Genomic DNA, 25,432 nt, shown 5'->3' on the forward strand with positions numbered 1-25,432 from the left:
TATTAACTATCAGTTATGATTATTATTTGAATCTGAAGAACAATATATTTTGGCCTAAACAAAGGTGCTTTCTTCTTTTATTCTAGAGCAAGCTGGTATTTATTTCTGCGTGGAGAACACAAAGCCTGAGATTGCAGTACTGGGCAGGGAAAGCTAAACTCTATTCCAGTGATCCGTGGGGCAACTCTGATTAATGCTCTGACAGGTTTTGCTTGAGTTTCCCTACCTGCTGAAGTAATTCAGATACAACATCTCATAAGAGTGCACCTGAATTTATGTTTAATTGCCTCCAGAACAGAGGTGTTTGGAGGTGCACAAAGAAAACTGTGCATCTTTGCACATTCTGAGAGCCTGGAAGAAGCTGTAATAGGATACTTTGCCCAGTCAGAGGATTTGAAACCATCTCACCTTCAGCATCAGGGTCAGAACAACCCCATGTCCTACATGGTGCCCTTGGGAACACCTCACCCTGTCACCCAAGGGACCCTCAGGGTGCTGTGGAGATATCAGCAGGCTCAGACCATGCTTGGGGTTATCTTTTGCACGATTTACCTTTTATCATTTTGGTGGTGAATGCACCAATCAGGAGTTCTGTCTGTGATTAAAAACCCCACTTGAAATCAATGGGAGTCTTCCTGCGAGCAGAATTTGAGTGCAGGAGTTTGTGAGATGGCTTGGGCCTCTCTGGATGAAAGGCACAGCTCTGCAGTGCAATTCAAAAAAAGTTCATTCTTCCACACATTCCTATTTACAGGAATATACGTGCCTCCACCTACTTCAGCACATTGAAAGGAATCTGCTGCAAGAATAAAGATTATCAAAGCCTAAGCACATCACAATCAGCCTTCTGTGTAGATGCAAAACCTTACTGAGCAGCAGCAACACGAATTAAACCCAACAGAGGAAGACAGAGACTCATTAAAAGGACTTATAACAAATCAGTTATCAGACATTTAAACTTGTTAGAATAAACCTGTTAAAGAAATCCTCAGCAAAGCTAATTAGGTCGGTGTTGCAGTGGCACAATGGCTCCCTTCTTCCACAGAAGACTTAATGGCAGCATAAGCCTGTTAAAGGCATACACTAAATATACAATAAGCCAGCTATTTATAGGATACCTCAGTCAGTTCATCCTCTAAACCTGACCTACCTACAAATTGCCCCTGGTGAGAGAGCTCTCCTGGGCTCCAAATGCCTATTGAAAACCCAGGACCATGTGCCTTGTTGTTTGTGAAAGAGACATCCATGGATGTGCCCCTTTTCCCAAAAAAAAGGGGACTGGTGATGGCTGTGGAAGAGTGACATGATTGAGGGGTTTTTGTTTTCCTTTCTGTCTCTGTTGTACTCAAGGCACAGATTAACCAACAGAACCTATTCTCAGAGCTTTAATGACAATATTGATCGAGTATTGGTGAAGCAGTAAGGAAAGAAAGAGAATAAAAATAATTACTTTGCCCCTATAGAGTGGTTTTTGTCAACATGTGTAGAGATGGATGATTTGGAGATTAAAGACATTTAACCTAGGTCTGGAAGTGGGTTTTTTCCAAGTTCTGCCTCTGGTTTTGTGTAAAACAGGTTCTTTCTACATCCTTCTCATGAACAACAGGGTCAGTGCTGCTTCCTTTTGACGTCACCTGTTGCCATACTGAGGTTTGTGAGGCAAACCTTAGAACTTCCCTCAGGATGACCTGCAGAGCCCAAGGAGGCTTTGGTAGAGGGCATTAGAATTCCCATGGTGGTTTAGTCCTGCTGGTATGGATAACTGCAAACCATGGTGCTCTCAGTTGTAACATTGCCCAGAAATATCTCAATATATGGCTGCATTCATGCCTTTATGTTGTGTAGGCAAAAAAAAAAAAAAAAAAGGGTGGGCAACTTCAGTTAGCTCAGCCTGGCTTCCAGGTGGAAGTTACACAAACACAAATAATCCTGACAAGAGTATTAGATCTGTAATTTATCTCTTGTATTACACAGATGCAAGGAGAAGTGAGGAGGAGTAACGTGATTCCCTTGAGAATATGTGTCTATCAGCAGCAGCAGAGCTAAAAATAGACCCCAGGTGTCCAAGTTGGTCCTGAACATCTTATACAATAGATCACTCCCTCCGGAGGTGAGCTGGGTGATTTTCCTCAGGAAACGTTGGAAGAGTTAAATGCTGGCTGGGAGGGAGGGAATTGGTCTACAACAAACAGGGAAAGAAATGTTTATTCCTGGAGAAGGTGTCACAAGCATAAGAAGAGCTTGAAAACAAGAATTGAGTATGACAAAAAGAAACACTTGACAGCCACAGCCCTTTCAGCTGCCTGGAGTGTCTGTGTGCAGAATTCATTGCTGGCAGAGACTGAGCTCAGGGTATGAATCTACTGGGACACTGGGGATGACAATGCTCTTGAGGGGACATCTGGGCTGGTTCAGAGCTGCCACTGGCAAATGGATACCCAGAGGGGAAAACAGAGGGAATAGGAACTTCTGGGATTCCCCAGACTTGAATTTCTGCCTAATTTTTAACCCACAGAGAATGAAGTGATTGGTATGGAAATCTGAAACCTGCTGGTACCAGGGCATGCCTGGGCAGCGGGAAGTGAAGAAGGATTGAGGCAAAGTCCCTTGTTAGGAATATCCCCATTTCCATGGAAAGGCAGCAGCTGAGTTCAGGACTGCTCAGGGAGAGGTGTGCACACACAGAGTATGTAGCAGTCTTTGCTTTGGGAAGCATCCAAATAAAATAAACAAACTGGAGTTTTTATACTTGCTCTTTAACACGCTGCTTGGGAAACAGTGCCATAAAAGCTTCATCTAAACAGCTGTGTTTCACACAAAGATCGTGGTCCTAGACACCTGGATAGGGTACACACACCACGGCTCCTTCTTGGTTTACCTGACCATGTTTCTGTAAATAGATTCCTGAATATTTTGATTTGTCCTTTCCTGCTCTGGCCACTAACCAGAATAGCCCGAGGGGCTGCATTTATGCAGAGTTTTTTGTGAAGCACTTTCAACATAGTTCCTGAAAATCGATGGCATCACTTTGTCTTAACCAGATAAAAAGTCCCTGTTGTAGGTGAGAAATAATATTGCTCAAGGCATGTGGTTACTGTGAGGTAACAACAGCTCCACTTCTCAGGGTGCTGGAATGCACCAGCCATCAACCTGGTGACTCACTGCACACCTGAGGCAAAATGCACTTATCTCAGAGTAGCAGCATGCTCTAAGACATGGCATTCCTCGCTGATTCAGATTTTCTCCTAAATAAATAACAAATAATACCCAGTGGTGGGGAAAAAAAAAAAAAAAAACTTTTTATTCTACCCTCTATGTTCAATACTTGCCAGGTATATTGGTCCAAAGATAATGGTGATGGTCCATTCTGACCTGGACTTGTGTTGTTGAAAAAAGTGCATTTAGGTTGCATGAATCTGTTGGAACATGCTCGACTCCCTGTCCTGGAGGTTTGGACCTTAGGCTCCAGAAAACAGAATTTCCCTGCTGTGTTGTGTGGCAGAGAGCCAGGTGACTTGGCTGTTATTCATAATCCAGGGAGAAAAAGACAAAGCCACCCCTTCCAGAGGCTGAAAACGGCCCAGAGAATTACAATGGATCAGATCAATTGAACAGTCACGCAGTGGGATGTGTGTTTGTGGCAAGACTTGGATTTCTGCTGGGGTGGTACCATTATTCCGTGCTCACATCTAGTGTAGGGCCTCCCCTGCTGGATGGGGAAATCAAGAACAGAAGCACTGAGCCTCTCACTCTCATCAGAATTAGCTCGGACTCTGGGTGACAGTGGCTCTTCTGCACCTCTTTTAATCAAGCTAAACCCTCTTTTTCTCACGCCTGCTTCATAATAACCATGTCTCTTGCTTTGCCATCTCCTTAGCAGTGAATTTTATGGGGGCTCTGTGAGACATGAAACAGTTACAAGAACACAGATATGTTGGAGTGAGGAATAAGAAAAAAAATCCATTGAAAATTCTAGTCCCTGCATTTGACTGCACATGGGTTTCATCTGCCAACTTGGTTTTTTTTTTTTTTTTTTTTTTGAGTGGTCTGAAGTGCTGAGTGATTGCAGATAGAGGCAGAGTGAGGCTTGAAGCCTTCGTGCAGCTCATGATGGGCTGGGAGTTACAAGTAGTTCCCTTTTGAAAGTCCTAGTCCAAGTTCAGAAGGAAACTAAACTGCAGGTGATGAATACTGATGACTTGTGCTTGGTCCCACACAATAGCAACAATAGTGAATATGAAAGACTGCTAATAAAGAATATGGATTTGTGCCTAAATGGGAAAATCAGCAGATATAAGCTCTAAAGGAAAGTATTCAAATCCTCTGGCTTCATCCTTCTAAAATTTAGGAATTCATCTAAGCACTGATTTGGTTCACTTTAGAGTCAACACAGAGAGACAATTTCAGAAGGAAATCCAAGCCATGTCAAAGACACTGTCAAAGATAACAGGAAGATTACACCTGTAGAGTTAAAAATATCACTTTCTGTTAACTGCAGAGAATGTTTAGATGAATACCTGAGACCAAATGTCTGGCCTGTTATAATTCCCCACGAATCCAATGGATCAAATCATTAATTTGTATCATGTAGTCTTGACCAGGGACTGTCATATCAATGACAGTAGAGAAACAGTCTTTGGAGCTGGGAAACAACCAATTCCCACTGCTCCTTCTGCCCACTATATTTTCCTAGATTTGACTTCAGAGTGGTCACTGCTTTATTTTAAACTTCAATGGAAGACAAATCACTATTACTTCTTTCTCGCAAGATGTCTGCTAAGAAGCAGAGCAGCAGGAAAAAAAAAAAAAAGCTAATTAGAAAGTTGGATCTCAGGAAATTGAAAATCCAATTTTGCAACCCCAGAAGGTCATGGTGCTCAGAACAAGTGTCTTGAAAGGTGGGTGCCCAGGACAGCTGGAGTTCAATTCTGAAGTTATGGCATTTCTGCCTTCATTAGTTTGAACTTGGAAAGGGATTTATCTAAATGGATACATTTGGGACATATTAATTTAGGAACAATGCAAAGATGGGGAAGCACCTATTTGGAAAGATGAGTGAGTTCAGAATTTTTAAGGTATCTAAGAATTGCACTGAGAATGATTATTCAGTTTAATGCAGGGGAACTAGAAACTCCTATTAGAAAAACAAACAAACAAACAAACAAAACAAAAACAAAAAACAAAAACAAAAAACAAACAAAAAAAAAACCCCAACCCAAATATTTCCCAACTGCTTCTTCCCACTCTGTTGAGACCTGCCTGCATTTTGTCTTGGCCAGGGATTTCAGCATTTCCCCAGCCACTGCAGAAGATTCAACTTAAACCTTTAAATCTGCATTTGGGGGTGATGGAAACAGGTTCTGCATGCTCCTTGCCTCTTGGCCTGACCCTTGAGCCCATTCACAGCCTTCTTGCTGCCATCCATTAGAGCAGCCTGGCAGAGCCCTTTGTGTCACCCACCCTGTTTGGGGAACACTGGGACACTCCTCCAGGTGCTCAGGGGTACCAGCAGCAGATGGATCTGGTTGGGGAACAGGATGTCTCTGCAGCCAGCACAAAGAACAGTCTGAGTAAGATCACTGCTTGCTGTGATATTGTTTGCAGAGGAAAAAGAGGAAATATATTTCACAAGAGACTGGGAGAGCACCAGAATATCAATACAATGCTCACAAAGCAAGTTTAATCCATTTTTAGCCTGTAATAAACAATGAAGTCTGCGAAACCTTGACAAGAATACATTGTGCATCCTCAAGGAGGACAACACAACAGGATATGTGGGAAAGAAAAGTTTGCCTGTAGCATGAGAAGAACACAGAGTGGAGTCTGAATATCTTCACCAGCTCATGGGACTCTGGAGTGAGCTTTGCTGTAGAATCACAAACAGAGATGAAGAATTCACTGTGTGCAGCTGGCACATACAGCTCCTTTTGCAAGAGATAATAATGGCACTTTGTGCTGGCCTGTTTGGGGTAGAGTGAAATTCCCCTATAGCAGCTCATAGGATCGTGTCGTAGGTCTGTGACCAAAACATTTGTTGTTAACACGCTTGTGATTTCGATAATGAACATCTTGTTCAGCAACAAAAAGGGGGAAAAGAGGATTTTAGTTAGATTAGTCATCTTTTGTTTGAGATCCAGCTGGGTTATTGGTCTACCTGTGGGACATGGTGAGTGGTTGTCTTTGTCTCAATTCTTTTGTTTTCTTTTAGTAATCTTCTACTGCTTCAATTTTGAATTTTTTTTCTCTTGATCACCAAGTTTTCTTGCTTTTATTTGTCCTTTCCTCTTCCCCCAGGCCCCTGGGGTATGGGCTGGAGGGCAGTGAGGGGATGACTGTGCTGTGTTGCTGTGTTGAGCTGAACACTGGGGTTAACCCACACCCACAGCACACCTGGAACACACTGAGGAAACCTCTTTGTCCATCATTGTGGCAGCTGTTAAGTGATCAGCATGGACATTTCTCTGCTTTCTAGGTCTTTCAGTTCCGTGTGATTTCTTCCTAAACTTCTAATAAAGAGTCTGAATTACTGTTTCCTCATCCTCATCACTACCACAATTTTTTGCATGCAAATTGGAGACTCTCTCTTTTCACCCTATGTGTTGTGAATTTCTGTTCTTCTTCTGATAGACTGGTTTCTATTTTCATCGTGGGAACAATCTTATAGCTTGAAGAACTCCAAACATTGCTTTTAAGATACCTGTGGAAGGAAGGGTGAAAAAAAGTGAGGATTGGATGTGCTAAAATTGTTAAAAGCTCCAAAAAAAGAGAAAAAAAAATCCTTACTGGAAGAAGAAATAGAAATCCTTGTTCAATGGAGCTTTGCTGATTTGGGGTGAAGATCGAGGCTTTGTTCATTGTAGGGAGAAGGTGAGTTGAAATACTCAAGACTAAAAAGAAGAGACCACTGAAAAGAGAAAGCTACTGAAGTGAAATAATTTTGTTTTTAAAAATGGCATCCAGAAACCTTATCTTTGACACATAAGAACAGACACATAGCCAAATATGCTGTAACCTGCTTAGGTTTCCAAAGCAGCAAATTAAACCAGTGGACTATGCAGTGAGTGTCCATTCAGATGAGCAAAGCTCATTGAACACAACAATACTGTAAGAGAACATGTTGAATACTCAATGCACCAAATAATCCGCTTTCGATACAGAGACAGTCAGCTTTGGAAAGGAGGCAGCAGAGGTGTATGTGCTACTGGAGGGGGGAGACAGGGAAAACACTCTGGACAGGAAAAGCATCAGCAAAACTACTCTTTTTACATTGTTTTATCTTTTCCTCTACTTATATGTTTATTATATTGATGGAAAATCTTATTTCCAGGCAGGACATCTGCCCCAGGAGTTGGTTGACTTGGACTTTCTGGATGGAAGTGTTACTTCCTAGAGAGCTTTTATCACAGAATTACAGAATCATGGAGTACCCTGAGTTGGAAGGAACCCACCAGGATCATCCAGTGCAGCTCCTGGCCCTGCACAGACACCCCAACAATCCCACCCTGTCGTTGTGAGCATTGTCCAAGCTGTCCTTCAGCTCTGGCAGCCTTGGGGCTGTGCCCATTCCCTGGGGAGCCTGGGCAAGAACCCTTTCCTGCTCTCCAGCCTGACCTGCCCTGACACAGCTGCAGCCCTTGGGTGATGAAATGTTCCCTAGGCCCGTGAGACCTTTGGGTGCCTGAGGAGTATCATCTCACTTGTTTTCTTTCTCTGCCTCTTCACAGGAATATGAAATACCATTCTGGGTGGTGCCAAATCCTGCTAGACCAAATCACAGAAGCGTTCTCAGGCGTAGTGAGGAAAGGCACCCAGAACTGTTGCATTGGTTGAGTTGGCAAATCCCACTGCAGGTTCATGGAGCCTTTGCTTTAATTTCAAACAGCCTCATGTATGACACAAGGGCTCCCTTTCTACTTCTGGTAAATGCCAAGAGCATCAATGAAAAGCACACTGATGATAAACCCAAGTGCCATTTATTTGTTTAAACAATGGCTTTGACCTTGTTTATATGTTCTGTGTAAGACCCAGTTCCTGAATTTTCCCTGCTGTGGAGTTTCATCTGTGGCCTTGCATCTGTGAGAATCATTTCAGTCTTTTATTTGAGCCAGTGTGACAGAATCCAAGGCGGCTCACCAGGAAGTGTGCTTTGTGGCTGAACAGTTCCTTGGAAAAAGGCATAACTCGGGAGATTTGGGTACCCTGTCATTGACATAAGCTGAGCTTCAGCCCTGTCAGAGCAGCTTGGGGTTTAACGAAGCAGCTTCTAATTCTGCTTAGGAAAGATTTGCTGAAGATTTAGCTTAAGACAATGTTCTGTAGCCACAGGGGATGGGTGAGAGAAGGACAGAGTGTCCTTGCAGGCCAGAGAAGGGCTTGTCCTTGCAGGAAGGAGGGCATCTCCCATTGCCCTCCTTGCCCCACACACCCTGCAAGAGGTGGGTGTTTTTTTCCCTCTGTCAGCATTGCCCAGCCCAGCCCAGCCCTGCCACTGCCCAGGAGTAGCGTCTGGAAACCCAGGGGTCCCTGTCTGGAAGCCTCACATCACAGCATTGTTCAGCTCTGCCCCTACACTGGGCTGCCTTTGCTGCTCTGCTGAGGTTTATCTGGCTGGGTCATGCCCCTGAATCAGCCCCATCTCCATTCCTCATCCCAAGCCGTCCCCCAGCCCAGTGCTGGGACTTTCACCTGAGGGGCACCGCCGGGCCGGGAGCGCAGCCGGCTGCCTGCAGAGTTAGTTCAGCTCAGTTCTGCTCACCTCACCTCAGCTCATCCCGGCTCAGCTCATCCCGGCTCAGCTCATCCCGGCCCAGCTCGGCCCGGCCCAGCTCGGCCCGGCCCAGCTCGGCCCGGCTCAGCTCGGCCCGGCTCAGCTCACCCCAGCTCAGCTCACCCCAGCTCAGCTCATCCCGGCTCAGCTCAGCCCAGCTCAGCTCGGCCCGGCTCAGCTCATCCCGGCTCAGCTGGGCCCGGCTCAGCTCACCCCGGCTCAGCTCACCCCGGCTCAGCTCATCCCGGCTCAGCTCACCCCGGCTCAGCTCACCCCGGCTCAGCTCATCCCGGCTCAGCTCACCCCAGCTCAGCTCGGCCCGGCTCAGCTCATGCCGATTCAGCTGGGCCCGGCTCAGCTCACCCCAGCTCAGCTCGGCCCGGCTCAGCTCGGCCCGGCCCGGCTCAGCTCATCCCGGCTCAGCTCATCCCGGCTCAGCTCACCCCAGCTCAGCTCGGCCCGGCTCAGCTCGGCCCGGCTCGGCTCCGCTCTCCCGGCGCGGCCGGCGCTGTCCGCGGTGCTGAACCGCGCCCGCCCGGCGGGGACGGGAGCGGCTCGGCCCCGGCCCGGCTCCCCAAGGAGAGCTGGGATCAGGCCGGGAGCATCCTGCTCTCCCATCAGATCCCGGCTCGGCCGAGCCAGCCGGGCGCTGTCCGCGTCCAGAAGGAGAAAACTGAAGGCGTGGGGGTAGGAAAAAAAAAAAAAAAAAGAAATTAAATAGATGGGGTCTTCCTGGAATGGCAACCGGCCCCGCTGCAGCCTCCTCCGCAAAACACCCCGGATCCCCTCCTCGGCAGACAAGTTTCGACCCCTCCCGCAGCCCCATCCCGCGGCCCTTCCCGGTCTCACCCTCCCTTCCCACGGCCCAGGCTCCGTCTGGCCGGAGCTTAAGTCCCTCCTTTTTGCCCCCGGCCCCTCCCCTTCTCTAATTATGTACAAAACACTTAGAATAAAATGGCCAAGCTGGGGCTCCGCCTTGCTTTCCTCTTCCCCATTCATCCTCTCTAGCCCGCTCCAAGCCCCTCCTCCGGTGGCAAGCCCAGCCTCTCGCTTCCCTCCTGGAGCTCTTTTCATTTTTATTTCTAACCCCCTCTCCATTCTCCCTGCTGCCTCTGCTCTTTCCCCCGATGGCTACGAACTGAGCAGCAGAAGAGAGGGGGGGCACAGGAAGGGGGAAAAAAAAAAAAGCAAGAAAAAGGAAAAGGAAGAAGGGGAGAAGCGGATTTTTTTTTTTCCTTGCCTCTGCCCTTAATGCCCGCGATCTGGATCAAGGAAGGGGATTTTCTGTCTGAGCATGAAAAGGACTGCTAGAGCCCCAGGATTTTCACGCCTGCAGTATCAGCCCCGCACCCAGTATGCGAGCTGGACAGAGAAGCTCTCCCACAAGTTCCTACCGAGCCGAATAAAACCCACGGGCGAGCCGATCTCCGCCACAGCGGCACATTAGCATCAGGTAAGGCGAGCGCTGCGCTGCGGCTGCGGCGCTGCCCCTGCCCGGGGCCGGCTCCCCCGTCCTGCCGCGCGTTGTGTAACGCGCCCGCGGCCCCTCCGCCCCCCCTGCCCGCACCCCCGCCCTGGGCAGCGCCGCCTGACCAGGGGGGATGGATGGCCAAGTCCCGCAGCTCCCTTAGCCGTTCTGCGTGCGTGGTGCTGAGCGAGGGGCCGAGATTCGCGCACTGGGAAGGCTGGGAGCGCTGCTTTTTACTGGGGCAGCCCCCCCGGAGGATGCTCGGCAATCGGGGCTCAGCCCCGGCTCGGCTGGGCTGGCGGCCAGGCGGGGTGGCGCTGGGGGTGGGAGGCAGCCAGGATCCATCTGTATTCCGGAGTATCGATACATCCCGGAGCAGGGGGGGACCGTCCCCAAGGAGATGGTGTCATCTCCACTTAACCCGCTGCTCCGCTTTCGCGAGTGACAAGCAAATCGCGGAAGAAAAGGAAAGTCTGTCGCCTCGAATCCCACATTGGGCTGATTGCCTCTACTTCCAGCGGGGATGGGAGACAGCGGCAGAGCCGGGGGAGAGTAGGGATGGCGGGGAGCTGCACCCCACGGTGCTGGAGATGGGTTTTCCCCACGTTCATTTCCCCGTTCAGTGCTGCTTGCGAGGCTGGTGTGGAGCATAACTTTGCCTTTTTGCAGTCCTTGTGGAATGGCGGGACGGAGAGCATCTCCATGCCATTGCATCATCCCCGGGGTCCAGCACAGGCTGGGTCTAAAGCCCCAGAGACCACCGGGAGAAGGAGGGGGGTTATAGGTGTGTGTGTTTTGGCTTTGGAGAGTTCCCCCGTGCTGGTACCTGAGAGTGGGGAAGGGGAGGAGGTGTCACTTCTCGGATGCAGTCTCCTCTTCATGGAGGGAACCCAGCAGCAGATGAAATGCTGGCAGAATTGGTGTTTGAATTTAGCCCTGTGATTGACATCTGCACTAGGCAGGACGGAAGGGTCCTTCATGCTTTACTCTGGCTGCTCATCTGGCTGCATAATAATAATGTGCTCATGGCAGTAAATCTGCTTTCCCAGGAGTTGTAGAGAAGTATTTGGGAGACAGTGAGAGGAGGAGGGAGCAAGTAAAGAGGAGATGTAGCTTTGGTGTAAGGAACATGAAAGGCTTTTGAAAAAAAATTCCTTATAAAGGAAAAATATCGATCTGCTCTGCTTGTGAGTAGCAGACAGACAGCCCTGGACTCTCTCCCTCCCACACACCCCAGACAAGCCACCGCGGTCTCCCTGGAGCATGTACACGCCAAGCACACCCAGCACATGCTGTGGAGCTCACAGCCCACCCCAGGCTCAGACGCAGCACCCCGGGCTCGCTCTGCCGTGGGGGCAAACCCCTCTCCAAGCTCTGCGGCCCCGCAGCTCCCGCACGCTCAGCCACACAGGTGGGATCCACACACACTGAACGGGCAGAAATAGCTGCATTGATATTCTTATTATGTAAATCAAACCTTCAGAAGTTCACATGAGCACACACATGCTGTCTTCTTTGCAGGGCTCGCAGTAGGTGGTTTGTTCCTCCAGTGTAGCTTTCTCTCTTGTAGTTGGCTCCAAGCATTGATTTGGGGTTTGTCTGACTCCAAAGCCCTTTGCAACTCAGCAGAAAACCCTCTACATTTGGTGTGTCTACACTTGTTTTATGGCTCTTTGCAGATTCCCAGGACTCGGGAATGATTTCACTCCTGGAAAGGCAGATGAGCAGCAGACAGGGAAGCAGGGAAATGGCTGGGGGAGCGGTGGCATTTCCATACTCATCATGCCTTCTCTGATCAAGAGCTGGAGTCTGGGAGTATGGGAAGAGCTCTGCTGGAGTTACATCACTTTTAAATGTGTGTGAGTGTGTGTGAGCAGAACCACACACACATCTACGGCTAAAACACACAATGCAAGGCTGCACTTCAGTCTTACCCCGGTTCAGAGAAAAACCCTCCCATCCTCAGGGGGCAGATACTCCCTTTGCAAGCCCCTTTGATCAGAAATGACAGAGTGGGCACAGGGGAGATGATGTCACTGGTGTTAGAGGCGCTTAACATCCCCCTCTGACCTTTCTCCTCTTCCCCTCTTTCCATAGGGCCTAGCGAGGAGACAGGCCTCCAAGAGCAGGAATACAATAAGGCTGAACTAAAGTCTCTGTTAAAACTTTGGAGAGGAGGAACATATGGTGGATTGGCTTGTTTTAGGTAAAATGTGTCCCAAAAGAAATGGCACGGGATTTGTCTCTGTTCCCTCCTAACCACCACTGTTTACTACACTGGAAGTATGTGTAAGGCGGATGCTAAACACTACGTGGGAATGGGTCTGCCAGCAGACAATAGTCATTGTTGTCTGTGTGACAGAAATAGTTCAAAGCCAAATCCTCCCGTCTTTGTGCAGGCAGGAGCCCCAACACCTTCTCCAGGTGCATTGCTCAGGAGAGCATGGCAGGAGCTGACTCCAGAGCCAGGGATCCTCACCCAGTTCCCAGGAATGGATGTGGATTTCTAGACTTTACCCAGGACTTGGTATTTACAGCTGATGCAGAGATGTTGAGAAAGCAGGAAAAAATTGATCGGGGGCAGGGGGAGGGGGTGGAAAAAAATCACTGAAGAACATAAATGAGGGTGAAGAACCCCCGAGCACTGTGAGACACGGCGTTCAGAGGCGGGAAATCAGGGAGGGACCCCCCCAAAAAAGGGAACACACCCCGCTCAGCCCTGCTTAGCCCCGCACAGCCCAGCTCAGCCCCACGCAGCCCCGCTAGCCCGGCTTAACACTGTTCAGCCCCGCGCAGCCCAGCTCAGCCCAGCTCAGCCCCGTTCAGCCCGGCTTAGACAAGCTCAGCCCGGCTCAGCCAAACTCAGTCCCGTTCAGCCCCGCGCAGCCCAGCTCAGCCCAGCTCAGCCCCGTTCAGCCCAGCTCAGCCCTGTTCAGCCTAGATAAGCCCCGTTCAGCCCGGATCAGCCCCGTTCAGCCCGGCTTAGCCCTGCTCAGCCCGGCTCAGCCCAACTCAGCCCGGCTCAGCCCAACTCAGCCCAGCTCAGCCCCGTTCAGCCCTGCTCAGCCCCGCTCAGCCCCGCTCAGCCCAGCTCAGTCCCGTTTAGCGCCGTTCAGCCCAACTCAGCCCAGCTCAGCCCCGCTCATCCCCGCTCAGCCCAGCTCAGCCCCGTTCAGCCCGGCTCAGCCCCGTTCAGCCCGGCTCAGCCCCGCTCAGCCTAGATCAGCCCCGTTCAGCCCGGCTCAGCCCGGCTGCGCCAGAGCGGCGGGCGGTGTCGCCGGGCCCCAGGAGGGGGCGCTGTGGCTCCACGCAGCGCCGGGCGCGGAGCCGCGCGGAGCGGAGCGGGGCTCGCCCGCACCCCTGCCCGCATCACAGCCCTGCCCGCATCACAGCCCTGCCCGCATCATCAGCCCTGCCCGCACCCCTGCCCGCATCACAGCCCTGCCCGCATCACAGCCCTGCCCGCACCCCTGCCCGCATCACAGCCCTGCCCGCATCACAGCCCTGCCCGCACCCCTGCCCGCATCACAGCCCTGCCCGCATCACACCCCTGCCCGCATCACAGCCCTGCCCGCATCATCAGCCCTGCCCGCATCACAGCCCTGCCCGCACCCCTGCCCGCATCACAGCCCTGCCCGCATCACAGCCCTGCCCGCATCATCAGCCCTGCCCGCATTCCCCGGCAGCCTCCCCTGCCTGCACCATCAGCCCTCAACCCTGCCCGCACCCCTGCCTCCATTCCCCGGTAGTATCCCCTGCCCGCACCCCTGTCCGAATCCCTGTCCACACCCCTGCCCGCATTCCCCGGCATACAGTCATCCTCGTCCGCATCTCTGCCCGCATCCCTTCCCGCATCCCTGCCTGCATCCCTTCCCGCATCCCTGCCTGCATCCCTGCCATCATCCCTTCCCGCATCCCTGCCCGCATCCCCCGCCCCTATCCCCAGCCACGGATAAGGCGGAGGGGCCGGGGGTGGGCGCTCGGTGCCGGCGGAGCTCTGCTCCTGGAGCCCCGGTGCGGCCGGACGGGTGCGGGCCGCGTCCTCCTGCTACGGAGCCGCGGGGCGAGCAGAGCCTGCGGGGAGCCGGCCCGGTGCGAGCAGGGATCGTTCACCCGGTGATGAAATGCAGCTACTTCTGGGACAGAGCCCAGCAGCTTTTCCGTGCCAGCAAATACTACAGGGGAAGTGAAAAATCACTTCATGCATTGGAAGTGCAGAGATGAACTTAGTGAGGCAGAATATAAATTACCCAGAGCGAGGAAGCTTGCGCCCAGTTGTTTGATTTACACCATCCTGCTTGCAAAAGTATCATGAGATTTTTAACAACTGTAAGGACCTTGGCCCATTTCCTTCTAGGCCACACAGAGCAGCTTTTCAGAAAGGGAGAATACACACACACACACACACACACACACACACACACACACACACAGATCTGGCCTCTAAACAGATCCATGGACAGGGGACTGGTCCTGCTGTTCTCCCTCTCCCCTGGAAGATGACTGCCAGAGCAGGATGCTGAGTTAGGGAATGGTGCTGAGCTGAGTCAGGGCAAAATATCTTCTCCTGGCAATGTGTGTACTCCAGAATGCTCTTGGATGCCAGGGAAGGTTTTCCCCTGCTTGCTGTGCCTCTGCATGGCCACATCCAGCTGATGTGCTGGGCCTGGAGCACGTCTGGCCAGGGCTGCAGTGGGCTTCTGGCTGCAGATGGTGTGGAAAAGGGAAATGCTATCAAGGAGAGAGACCTGGGGAAGCAAACTGGATATATCTACCAGGTACTTTTGTCTGGAGAGAGGATGGGCAGAGATGGACCAGACAAATGAGGTGACATTCCCAGGGTTTGGAGTAGGCACAGGACAGCTGTTGCTGGCTTGACGAGCTAAGCTATGCTGTACCAGGGAAGGAAAAGTCCTGACTAGTAGGAGGGAGAAATGGGAGAAAGAGCAGAAATTGGAGGAGCAGCTGATTTATGGTGAGCCAAAGGCTATTGAAGGACTTAAGTTTATTTCAGGAATGCTGGATCACATCCCAAGTGGAGGTGGCATAAACTGGGTATATGAACATGTCATTCTGGAAAGAAAACAAGAGTCAGGCCCAGGATTCCCCTGAGCCTGGGCTGGGGAATTTAACACAACATTTACAGCCCCCTGCTTGGGGAGTTGTTTTCCTGCAGCCTTGAGGCAGGACCTGCAAGCAGCTTCACAGGAGAAAGATGCTTATTTGTTTTTGCTATTTGTTCTTCTGAAGTCATGTGTTCTACATCCATTTTATTGTTACCTGCACGGTGCAGCTGGCAGAGCTCAGCTCTGCACAGAGCTGCTGCTGTGTCCGCTGCAGGGCTGGCTGAGTGGGACCCACGGTGGCACCCGTGGTGGTGGCATGTTTCTGGGTGTTGACATAGCATTCCCCACTGCTTGAACTCTCACGCATGTGATTCCTGGCTCCTGTTCCAGAAAAACAACCAGCTGCACTGCTGATGGATCACCTCTTGCAGTGGCAATAGGAATAACAGTAAATCATAGAGGAGTGAATAATCTAGAGAGGGTCACCTGCAGAGGAGGATGGAGTGAATTGCCTTTGCCAGGCACATGCTGTTGTTCACTGATGGAAGTGCTGGGCAGAGGTAGAAACTGACGTGCCAGAAGCACCAACAGAGCTCTGCAGCCCTAGAACAATTCTCTGTATGTGTGTTAGCAGTGGGCACTATTTGGTGGAGTATTTCCATCACAGAGACATCCTCCCTCCCAGAGAGTCATGAATTACAGCAAAGTTGGCTCACAGCTGACACACCAAGCTTGCAAACCAAGCTATGAGAGATTCTCACACATAAGAGAAGCTCCAGAAAACCAACAAAACCCCAACAATTTGCTCCAGGACTTTGGTTGGATATCAAAAGAGAATGTAGGAGTAGAGGGAGCTCTCACTCCCCTCTGTTCTCCTTACTCCCAATTTCCAGTAGAGTAGCTCTGGATCCTGTAGTCTTTTCATGCCTTGGACCTGTCTCATTGCTATCCTGATAGGAAGTATGTCCTGGTATTTAGAGAAGATACATCCTGAAGCCTTACAACAGGTCTTCTTACAGCCTGGACTTTAATATCTTTGCATACTACAGCTGGAATATGTTGTACAGCAAGTTCCTGTGAAAAGCTCGCAGCCTCTTGCTGTAAATCACTGCAGCCTGTTGAAGCCAGGGCTGTTAACTGGCTCTGTGGTGAGTGAGGATCTCTTTCTTAGGCTTTGATTTAGGGTGTGATTTAGAACCTGTCCTGTGCTCTGGACTCCACTGTGTCCATCATGGTTTTGGATGCAGTTTTGGCCAGAAGTCCTGAGTCGGCACAACCGATCCCATTTAGCCATTTCTTTACCCTGCCCTAGCTGTGTGTGTGGCTGCCAGATACATTGCTAACACTGGAGACCTCTGTGGTAATTTATCTTGCAGCTGTAGATACTGACTTGCTAAGCAGGGTGGAAGACAGGGAGGGTGAGCTTTGAAACCATCACCTCATGCAGGCAGCACATTCCAGGTGAGGCTGCGGGACCAGAAAAATAAATAAAAGGAATTTGTGGAAAATTACAAAGCAGCTCAAACTAACCAGGGAAGAATGAAGAGAAATGAGCTGTGACCCCAGGGAGGAGGCTGGAGATTCAGAGCAGGCAGGAGGACCAGGATGAGCAGGTGTGAATCCTTAGCTGGACTTCTGAGATCAGTGGAACGGACACCAGCAAGGCAGGACGCGGGTGCTGCAGCAGCCGGGCTGCTCTTGGCGCGTGGCTGCTCTTCAGGCAGGTACAGATGGTGAGCGGGTAAGCAGAGCCCTCAGACATATGCTGGGGTACATATGTGGCTCTGGGTCCCTCCTGGCTCAGACCACCTTCCTGCCTGGAACAGGAATGTTATTCCAGCCATTTCCCACACTGCTCTGTGCTGAGCGAGGTTTGCAGTCAAAATCAAAGGCGTGTTTTGAGGGAGCAGCGAGAGCTCAGGAGGTACAAGCTGAGATTGAAGAATGCCTAAGAAATACTGAGAAAGTCAAAGGGAAGAACTAACAAAGCACAGTGTTTGTGCTAAAATTGTGAACAGAGAGAAGAAAGCAGCAACAAGGATCCCTATAACATAGCCTTAAGACGAGCAGCTATTTCTAGAATTGCTTATTGTCGTGTTGTCCAAATTTGGAGTTGCTTCTGCAAAACTACTCCAGGCTTTGCTGTTTTATGCTGGAGAATGCTGATAATGTGTTTATCTGCCATTTCCAGTCTCCTAAAAGAGAATTGTAAAGTATTTGAAAATGATGGACCATGTTTTAGGCCAGTGAATAGATAAATCTAGTCAACCAGGGAAAAGAGACCAACTAGGATTTTTCCTCAGTATTTACCTAAAGTAATCAAAGAGTGGAAATTTGAGTTTATAAATATTTAGATAAAACTATTTTGTGCATTTAGAGATACATGTTCATCAATCCTTTTATTTGCTTCTTGTGGGGAAGAGTTAAGGTGAAAAGACTGATTGGAGCTGGAAGTGTTGCTCAGGGAATTTGTTGGAGGATGAGAGATGAAGGAGGGATCTGTTTTGCTGATGAAGCTGGATTGGGCCTTGTTAAGACTGGAAAAAACTGAGAAGTGCTCTAAGCACAACAGTAGGACACTAAAGGGATCAGAAAGACATGGATGAGTGCTGTCACTCCTGGGATAACCTTTCAGCTGTGTGGGGATGTGCAAAGTCAGTGGTTGTCTGAGGACTCTCATCTGCAGTGCCAGACAGAATATCCTGTGTGTGACTATTTCTTTATTGATTCCTTTCATGCTTTGTGTTTTCATAACATTCTGCAGTAATGGAGCAAGTCACGAGTCATCTATGGAAGTATTTTTTTGGGGGGATGGTTTAGATCTAGTACCACATAATTTCCTTGGGTGTCTCCCAGCTTTCTACGGGAAAGAGAAGGGGTGAATAACCATATCTCATTTTTCCCCCCTCTTTGTGACTGGATAGATGTCAAAATCACTCCTCTTGTCTCAAAGGCCCTGCTGCTGCAGATGTGTCACTGAGTGCTCAGATATTGCTCAAAGTTTATCAAACACAGACTTTTTTTCACACCTGGGCTCAATTGTCACCGAACGAGAGGAATCAGAACCACAAAGAGCCCGATCCTGCAAAGGAATCACACAGACAATTTTTTAATTACAGCCCCATGGACATAATGAAACTGATTTCCGAGACCAAAGCCTAAGCAACAGCAAATCCATACACACGCCGAGTGCAGAGTGAATCATGTTTATGGTTCATCAGTGTGCAGCTTCTTTGTTCCAAAATGCTGGTCAGGAAGGCAGAAGAAATATTCCCTGGGATATTATAAAGACTAACATATCATCAGAGGGAGAATCAATGGAGATTGATGGCAAATTAGATGGACACTTGAGACATTAAAAGGAAGGATGGAAAATAGAAGTGATATTATAATTGAACCATATTAATACATTTTAAATTGCTTTACAAATATTAACAAGTTAAATAAGGGAAGCCTGGAAATTATAGTTCATCTAGTCTGGGAAAGCTGGGAGTGAGGAGGGACATTCGGGTTCCAGTACAGAAGTATATGAAGGTTAAAATGAAAAGCGATCAGAAGTATTTTAACACTTTGATGACAGAAGAACAAGGGGATACATCAAAATTAAAGGGCACAACTTTTAAAGCAAATTAAAAGGAAATAGTCCTTTCTTCAGTGTATAGTGAAGGCACACAATTCCCTGCTGCAGGATGTCGCTGAGATGAAAGTCCGGATGGATTTGAAGGCTACATAACTTTGTAGCAATTAATAGCATTTGCAGCCCTGCAATCCGGGACAATGGTAATCAGGTCTCAGGCTTCAAAGGAAAGGATGACCATCTTCTGGGGTCAGGAAGGACATTTTCTCTCTGCATAAAAAGAGCATAATATGGTTGGCCAGGTAATGTGACTGCCTATGGTCGATCCCGCTGGAAGCTAAGTCAGCAAGAGATTAGCAAATTGCTTCTGTGGGTGCTGGATTAAGGTATTATAAAAAGGTTTTCATCAATGCCAGACAGAATATCAATCCAGCAATCTCTTCTTCTGTGTCAACTCCCACAAAAGTAATTTCAGTGATTAGAATAGATATTGAAGTGGGACATGAAATGGGTGGTTACAGGCAGCAGCAGTGACCCTGAGCTGCACAGCTCAGTTTCCTCTATCAGGATGGCACAAAGCTGGGATGAGCCTGGAGTCTCCCAGCACCAGGTTCTGTAGGGATACAAGGTCCCTGTGCCCAACAGCCTGCTGACTGGACAGAGGAGGAGGAAAAGAAACAGGGAATGCTGTCACCTCTGCTCAGTACCTGAGGAAATGCAGCACAAGGCTTGGAGAACAATTCAAATCCTGTCAGTAGAAGCATTTCAGTTTGCAATTTTGCTTTGACAGATTTTGAAAGTAGTTGGTGACAAAAGGTAGGAGAACATTATAGAAAACAGGACCTTAACTACTGCCATGGGATATGGGGAACACTTGGAAAATCAGCCTCCAAGGTGTTTGTAAGATGTCACCTTAAAAAATCTGCCCAAGCTGATGCAGGGAGGCTGTGACAGAGATAATTGGGTGCATGAAATCCTGAGACTTAACCAAAGCAGCTTGGTAGGAGTGACAGGGTGGACAGAGATCAGCTATGGAGCCATGTCCCCTCCCCATATTTTCCCCACAGTCCCATCCTCCTGAGGGTTCCAGGGTGACTCCCCCTGTCTGCCTTGTGTTGGGCAAAGTCCTGCCCAGTCATCAGCGTGCTGCTGGGAGGGAGGAGGAATGTGCCTGTCTCCATACCTTTCCTCTCCCGTCAGCCATTCTGTTCCTGTTGCTGAAGACAGAGGTTTGGTGAAGAGAAACAAGGCTGTTGAGCACAGACAGGGAAGTTCAGCTTCAGCAGGTGACACTTGCTGAGGGCCGCTTCTGCACTGGCCATGAGCATCTCTGGGTGAACAGAGATTCTCTGCCATGGTCAGGTAATAAAGCAGTGCTCCCTTCATCTGTGAGGAAAACACATCAATAGATGGGATAAAGTTCTGACAGGTGTGTGACTGGGAGGAGGGAGCGGGGAGCTGGCTGCTGGGAACACAGAGTTCACTGGTGGGGCAGGTGTGAATGCTCAGACAAATTGCCACATCGGGAGGAACGATTCCTTTGTTTCTTGGATGGTAAAAAAGAGAGAGAGATGTGAGTGGCAGGTGCAAATCTGCTGGTGAGGTGTTGTGGAGGTGTGATGATTACTGTGCTCATGGCCTGGGCTGGGAGGGAATGGATGAGGGAGGTTTTGTTCCACAAAATTCACCAGAAGGATGCATGCAAAAAAAAAAAAAAAAAAGTTATAAGGTAGGACTGCAATTTACCTGCATTATTGGAAGATTGATTTCTGATGAAACGAGCAGAGAAAGGAGGGGAATAAAATTTTATGGATAGCAAGAATAGGGATCAGAGGTCTAAAATGGCAGCTGTTAGTATTCTTGAGGGATTGGTTCAAATGAGACTGCAGAAACCAGTGCAAGCTTCTGATTCCCACCCATCTGCATTTAGGAAAGAGAGGGAGACCAGCAGGCTGCCCTCAGTGCAATTCTGCTGGATTTCCCCCGAGAATCAGAATTGTCCCTGCATTTCAAGTACCTGAAAGCCTTAAAACACTGACAAGGCTGAAAGGTGAGGCGAGGGTCAAAAGCGAGAACGGCTGGCAGGAATAAGTAGATTGCAGTCTGGGCTGGATAATTCAGGGATCTGTAATAAAAGTGCCCAGTGACAGATAGTGAATAAAAGACTACAGGTATATTATGGTTTACGGAGCACAGGACAGATGTGTCTCTAAGGAGGATGAGATAAGGAGAGGAAGGCAGCAGGGGCTGCTTTGGGATGTAGCAGCACAGTGTGAATAAAGCAGCGCTGTAGCGAGATAGTTCAATCATGGTGCTGTCACTGACATGTTATATATGACCTTGGGCAGGTCACTTAGGCCGGGAGCTGTGCAGAAGAGCTTTTAAATGCATGTGCTTCCATGCACAGGAGCTGACTCCCTTCAGGGCTGCAGCTCTGAGCCTCCAGCTCGTACAGCGGATGGGAACTACCCAGGGAACTTGGATCCAAGTTTGGCATGAGGGAAAATCCAGATTTTTTAAAGAATTCAGTAACCTCTGTCCTCAGGAAATATAATCCCCCAAAGACTGGTAGTCAGCTATGCTGACTCTACATTTCCAGTGCTGGGCAAAAGCAGTGCTTGTTTGCCTCTCTCTCCCCTTCACTCCAGTAAAATGGCTGCTTCTTCAGAAATCTGGCCTGAATTAATCTCTCTCCTCATTGCCTGAGATCACTGGCAGAGCTGGCTTTTTACTGGAATAGATAAGAGAATAACACGCTAACTGTATCTGTTTGCCTCCCTTGCACACAGAAATGAGTATTTTACATGCACAAACCATAAAATGAAGTTTGCAATTGCACACACACAGACACAGAGATGTGTGCATTGTGCTTTAAGAACGCTGAATCAAGGCTGCTCTTTCATATTAATCTTTTTACCAACTTCAGCATTTGCAGTAAATAGCAATTAATGATAAAGCTGCCTGCATTAAATAGAAGAGCAAAAGAGGCTGCTAAGTCCTTCCTACCATTGGATCCTCCTGCAGTGCTTCTCATTACTTTGTTAAGTTTGAAGACAGAGATTTTGTCCGTGGCTGCACTTTTTTTTCTCACTGCTGCTCCTCTGAGGCAGATCTTCTGTAAAGCCTTGACACCAGTGAAGTGCAGTCCCCAAACCCTCGTGTGTCACATGACAGGGACACGCCTTTGATGCTGGGGCACGACCCAGCAGTGGTGGATGGAAGGGCTGGGGACAAACACACTCTGCTGCCTTTGCACAGCGTTGCTCTGGTCTCCAAACCTCCATCAGTAATGTTGGGACTTGGGAAAATGAAATAAACACTCTGGATTTTATTTTTAGGTGTAAGTTTAAAATTCCAGGCACTCGAAGGGATATGAGGACTGATTCCCAGCTCAATAACGCAGAATTTTGTGTTCAGACACTCAGGATGCATTTCCATGCCCCACGTGCAGAGTGTTCAAGCATGCAGCATGTGCTGGGACAGTGCTGCAAGGCCGTGGAAGATGACAATAAACCACTGGAGGATTTGTGCTTGCTCATATTGCCCAAAACTGATGTTAATAAATCAAAATATACCCAGAACTGGGTTACTTCTGAGGGGAAGCTTGTTTCCTTCTCCTGGAGAAACTCCAAATACAGGGAGCTGAGATCTTTGGCAATGTGGAAACATCCAGAGATATTTAGATGCTCAGTTCCTACACACATAGCTAATTTTCTTTAAATCCTCTGCATGCAGGGAGCAGAGCAGGTGCTGCTTCCCTAAATACCTCCAGGGCCAAGACTGCTGTGAGCAGGGTCCTGTGCTGGAGAAACCAGGCACAGAAATGGGTGCAGACACTGCGTGAGGAGCAGGATCCCTGGAACAGGCTGTGCCCATCCTGCGTGCCTGTGCCTCATTCCGAGTGTTCTTCAGGGGTTTGAGTCAGGGATGGCTGATGGAGGGAGCTCTGCTGGTTTGGTTTTTTTTTTTTTTTTTTTTTTTTTTGGCTTAATGTCACAGGCACTTGGACATCACATGTTCCAGTTTTCTGTAGGGACTTTGTGCCTCTTTGGTTCTGTGGTGATTAAAAAAAAAAAAAAAAGAAAGAAAGCCAGGAGAAGTGAAAAGGTAGAATTCAGATAAATAGAGGGTGAAAAGGGATGGTGTCACTTTCTTAAAATAAACCAGCAGCATATGGCAATTTCTAATGGAAAAAGTAAATTCACTCTCAGATTATTTCCCGGGAACTTTTCACTCATTTTTGATACAGGGCTTTGCTCATCTATTTTGCTGTAAATCTAATTATTTCATTTTAAGTTCTCTGTTGAATGCAGGTTTAGACTAGAAGACAGCAAAGATCTGAAAGTCGTCAGCTTAAGGAACTCAGAGAAACTCAGCCTTGCTGAGATCCCTCATGTTGTTATGAAGATCTGACAGTTATTGGAATTCCTAGTAGGAATAGGTGAATAATGATTTCTCTTTTTTTTTTTTTTTTTTTCATCAGTTTAGTTCTGGAAGAAAAAATGAAGGGAAAAAATTACTTTTAGGTATTTAAATATAATTAGAGTGGCAGGGGAAGAATGAAAAGGTTTTATATTTGAGACTAAAAGGAAAAGAGAGTAGAAAATAATTTCAAAACTTGAATTTCGTATAAATTAATAACTTTTGTTTTTGGTTTTTTTTTTTTTTCATAACTGTATTCTTTCACTTTTCGTCGGTTTTGGTTTTTAAACATTTCCTTCTAGATCCACTTTATAGACACCTCATCATGAAGCATTTACATTAAGAAATAATGCAGTCATGTACTTTGATTATTTTAATTTTTTCCCATCCCACTTTTTGACAGTAACTATCTAATGAATTCAATCTGAATTAATAAACATTGGCAGACAATCCCCAAGCACTTTTCTGAGCCTAATTTTAGGATGTGTTAAAAACAATGTCTCGCATCCTTTGGTGCCTATGATTGCAGTTTCCTTTTTGCTGCACACAGTTAAAGACAATTCCTACCTCAAATAACAGATACTCAAAGGGTCCAGAGTGATGGGAGATAAAAGGAGAAAATAAAAAGATCTGTCTGAAATCAAAGTAAATCAGGAGCAGAGCCATATAGAGAAGAGTGTGGTCTTGACTTCATTCCCTGCTTTCTCACCAGCCTGGGGATTAATTATAAATCTCTTTCTCACCCATTAGATTTGCCTCATACTCCTTCTACTCCTGCACTTTCTCATTCACACCTTCAAGTCTTTGCTACTCTTCCTTTAATCCAACTTTCCTGACTCTCCAATTTTTGCACGCTTTCCTCTTTTCTCCTCTGCTCCTCCTGGAGAAGATTGCTAACGAAGTGGCAAGTGTTAATAACATGTCTTGGCTGTGCCTGCTGTGATGGAGAAAGGAGGAGCAAGGTGGGTGAAGGAAAGCTGCAAAGAAGGAGGGACAGGATGATCTGAACAGATTTCAGACCCTGGACGAAGGTGCAGAAAGGCAGAGGAAGCCCCTGCACGCTCAGAAACCTCATTGCAATGGGGGCAGAGCCTGAACTGAATGTCTCAGGAGGAGAACATCAACCTATCTGCAAGGTGGGACTTGTCTCCTCAGGGATACAGGGGCCAAAGCAAAGATTCCAGGACTGGGAGATGTGTAAGGGGAACCAGCAGACCCCTGCCCTGTGCTGTGACAGGAGCTCAGACCAGGGCATCCTGCACTTGATTTGTGTGGCTGGGTTTGGGCACAGGGACGTGGGGCACCGGAGGAACAGCAGCTGTGGATGTGCACATCCAGTGAGACAGGGGTGACGGTGCTGCCTGTGCTGGCAGGGGTCCCACAGCCATCTGCTCTGGGCCACAGAGCCCCACGTGAGCCCGGGGTGTCACCACACCCCTGCCAGCCTCCTGCAGGATCCCCTGTTTGTCACTGCAGCCTCTGCTGCGTGGTCCCTGGGAACATCTGGGCCGAGCCTGTGGCTTTAGGGGACTGAAGTGTTTAAGGGGGAGAGCCCCTGTTTTGGGCTGGCAGCTGCAGCTCCCTCAGGAGCACAGGCTAAGCCCACAACAGCTGGTGGGGACAAACTGTGCTGCTCCTATGGGAACAAAGATGCTGTCTAGTCTGCAGAAGGAGGGACAAAACAAAGGTGTAAATTAGAGGGAAGCTTCCTTGAGCTGCTCTGGTCTGAGAATATTATACCAGGAATAAAATATCCAAGAATAGCTGTCTGTCATTGTAAACAGTCACATAAGCCATGATAGATAACTTCAGGCTATGTCTTCATGAGCACAGCAGACTCTAAATACTTTTCTTTCTTTGGAAACTCCTTCCCAACACCTTTGATTTCACAGGGATAAGCCAGCTGTATTCCTGTTCTGCATTTAATTTAACACTCATACAAAAATATGTATCTAGCCAGCTATTTATTATCTAATTCGATGTCTGCAGTTGAGGAAAGACTATTTATCCTTTCCCACAGCAGTGTCTCTTTCTCTGGCAGCTCTGACTAGCTGCTAGGTGCCCTGGGGAATGTCAAGGCAGAATTAATTAATCATGACCAGCCATGGAGGTGTTTTTCAGATTTGGATTTG

The 25,432-nt window shown here is 48.4% G+C and overlaps 1 protein-coding gene and 1 long non-coding RNA gene across 2 annotated transcripts in view; one reads left to right on the forward strand and one right to left on the reverse strand.

The window, feature by feature from the left end:
* Positions 1-5,656: 5,656 nt before the first annotated feature.
* On the reverse strand, positions 5,657-9,115 carry LOC128798654 (uncharacterized). The gene is made up of 2 exons (XR_008434498.1): positions 6,784-9,115; positions 5,657-6,697 (listed from the first exon to the last, which is right to left on the reverse strand). It is a non-coding gene; the product is annotated as an uncharacterized LOC128798654 (long non-coding RNA).
* Positions 9,116-9,847: 732 nt separating this feature from the next.
* Positions 9,848-25,432, forward strand: part of BRINP1 (BMP/retinoic acid inducible neural specific 1) — an 88,968-nt gene continuing 73,383 nt past the window's right edge. Inside the window, exon 1 of the mRNA XM_053962380.1 lies at positions 9,848-10,220. The gene's annotated coding sequence lies outside the window, so the exon portion shown is untranslated. The remainder of the gene's footprint in view (positions 10,221-25,432) is intronic.

This window comes from Vidua chalybeata, chromosome 21 (genome assembly GCF_026979565.1).
Source record: "Vidua chalybeata isolate OUT-0048 chromosome 21, bVidCha1 merged haplotype, whole genome shotgun sequence".
NCBI classification, from domain to species: Eukaryota; Metazoa; Chordata; class Aves; order Passeriformes; family Viduidae; genus Vidua; species Vidua chalybeata.